At 48.3% G+C, this 2,875-nt stretch overlaps 1 non-coding gene across 1 annotated transcript; it reads right to left on the reverse strand.

Annotated features, from left to right (window-relative positions):
- Positions 361 to 432, reverse strand: TRNAR-UCU. Its single transcript has one exon. It is a non-coding gene; the product is annotated as a tRNA-Arg (tRNA).

Raw genomic sequence — 2,875 nt, forward strand, 5'->3', positions numbered from 1 at the left:
TTCAAGGCGCTGAGGAAACCTGCTTTGTAACAAATGAAAGCCTAGATCCCTTGAAGTCACCCTTTAGGTGTGTTTTTGCAGAAGTAGAGGCTTCTACAAACTGGGTTTCTTTAAAGCAAGGGTTTTTTTTCCTGCATTTTTATTGGTTCCTAAAATAGAAACAAACAGCATGATTCAGGAAAGGGCAAGAAGGCTTAGCCTGCTCTGAAGAAGGCCTATGGGATTGTCACCCAACGATTATCACCACCCCACCCCCTTACCCCCGCCAAACACAGCCCTTCAACCAAACCTAGCAGCTGAGATGACCACAGTATTTCTTTCTTTCTTTCTGGCCATGCTGTGCAGCGCTTGGGATCTTAATTCCCCAACCAGGAATTGAACCCGGGCTCCCACAGCAGAAGTGTGGAGTCCTAACCGCCGGACCACCAGGGAAGTCCTCACAATTTGTTTTTAATTAACCCTAAAGTGTTTTCGAATTCAGTGAAGAATGAGAAAAGCAGTGTCCTGAACGCAAAGTCAAAAGCAGGTTTCTTCAGTTGTATGAAACCATCACGATGAAAACCTTTTGAGTAAAGAAACCCAAGTACACTCTTCTATCCTTCTGACAGGATGTGAGTGCTGAGGGCGACCCTAGAACCACCCAAGAGGCAGGAATGAGCCAACTTGGATTTGGCTAAAAAAGAACAGGAAACACACATCTAAGCACCCAGTTCACACAGTGGTAGGAAAAGAGAAACTATAAACTCCCTCTATGATGCTAAGTCTTTATGGCAAAAGTGAATTTTTTGACAGTGAATCATCACCTCAGAGAAGCTTCCTGCAGCCCGTGGCACGGAGCAGCCTCTTCTCAGACGCCGGGTGCCGCTTATTCTGCTCTCGGCCTTTATTTGCCTCCCACCTCTCCCCCAAGAAGGCTGCACTCAGCTACAGCAATCTATCCCGAGGAGGAGCTTCACCTATGAGAGATTAATCATGAGCGGGGATGTGTGATTGATCCTGCCACCTGCAAAGCAGGGGGACGCTGAGGCCGTCTTTTCTGCAGTAAGCAAAGTTCAGAACTGTTTGAGTTCCGCTAGGTAAGCAGGACTCTCCAGACCTGAGCCGGTAGGCTGCCCTCTCAGCAGGAATTCTCGCCCTGGCCATGCACAGGTGTGCCTCAGTGGACGCACCTGAGCCACGGAGGTTAGAGGGTCAGAACTGCTCATTTTTGCAAATAGCCTGACTCCATCAGGTTTTAATTAGCATGAAGTATGGCAAACCCATTCCGCTCAAGAGGTTGGTAAATGAAAATCGGATTAAGATCTGTCGTATAACCTTAGGCTACATAGGATTTTTCCTAATCCCAGCTAGAGGCTAGTATATCCTAATTCTTGCAGAAAAGGAGTCTTGAGGTTTTGTGGGGTTTTTTTTTTTGGGGGGGGGGGGCCATATCCTACCCCTCTCCCTAAAAATAAAACCTTAAGTACACGATTCGCCCAAAAATTAAAGGGAAAGGGAAAATAATTGCATTTGCTGTGCATGTAACTTGGAACAAATATATGCTAAAGAGAGCTGGTAATTTGGGAGGACCCTTGACTCAGATGCTCAGTAGAAGAAACAGCATCACATCGCAGATGGATTAGATAGCCTAGTGGCCCAGAGCGCCCACAGCCCTGGGCTCCAAACACAGCTCTGCAGCCACTTTCGAGCTGCAGCTTTGGGTAAGTTCATTGTCGTTTCTGAGCCTCTATTTTCTTTTCATTTAAATAGTAGTTTAGTACTTACATTTCTCCATTTCTTCAAAGTAGGAAATCAGTAAAACAGTACTCTCACCTCAGCTAGAATTCGACGAGATGATGACTGCGGAGATCAAGCCCGGTAACGAGGACAACGTAAGTTCTCAGCTTACTGTATTGTTAGACTTGAGCAGCAGGTCTAGCGGGACCCAGGAGAGGTAGGAAGGAGTGTGTGCAGCGGCTGAGTTGCCAAGGGAGGCATGTAGTAACACCGCTTCCCGGCAGCAGAATTCCCCCTTCACATCTGGGGCGGGAAGCCTGTCCTGATCTACTCGGTATCAGATGGGTTTGGTTCTTCACCCTCAAGGTCATCAGGAAAATATCTAAGTACTGACGACATTCAGCTCCATCCAAACACCGGGGCAGTTTTAAACCTGCGCGCACACTGTCATTTACAGACCAGTCACACACCTTAGGGCTCAGCCTAAAGGCTGATGCACAGGCTAATGTAAAAGGGATGGTGGAGCTGAGGCTTTGGGATGAATTATGGTTTAACGGCAGTGAGCGTGGCTTCATCTTCTGACCTTGTATTGGAAGCCAGACCCTGTGCTGCTCTCCCTACACGATTCTCAGAACGTCTCCATGCAAGCTGAGGGGGGATGAGATGGTAGGTGGATGGAGGGGGAAGCCCCTTGCCTTCCAGAAGACTCCAAAACTCAAAAGAGCCGTTACTTAAGGGGCGATGACAGTCCTTGCAGGTCTCAGCTGCTCATCACCTTGTCCTCTCAAAACCTCACAGTATCAGGATGGTAAGAGTCTCAAAGGTTGAGTACCTTGTACTGAGTCACATAACAGGCCAGAACTCAGTCCCTGGAAATCTAATCACATATCCTGTGTTTCTCCACCTAGAACCCCTCTTCGTGCCCACCAAAGCTGCCAGGGATAAGTCAAGAGACTAGTGGTGGTGGGGAGACAGGAAAGGGCTTCTCACAGCCAGGTTTCAGTAACTCACTGCCAAGAGAGTGAGGTTTACTCTTAGGGTCTGGAGACCCTAAAAGGCTCACGTGGAATGTGGCCATGCTCAGCCTGTGTGCTACGGGAAGCTGCGAGTGTGGTGATGGATTTCACCGTCTCTGCGAGGCCCCGCTTACCTTTTCAGT

The sequence above is a fragment of the Capra hircus genome, chromosome 22 (genome assembly GCF_001704415.2).
Source record: "Capra hircus breed San Clemente chromosome 22, ASM170441v1, whole genome shotgun sequence".
Classification (NCBI taxonomy): Eukaryota; Metazoa; Chordata; class Mammalia; order Artiodactyla; family Bovidae; genus Capra; species Capra hircus.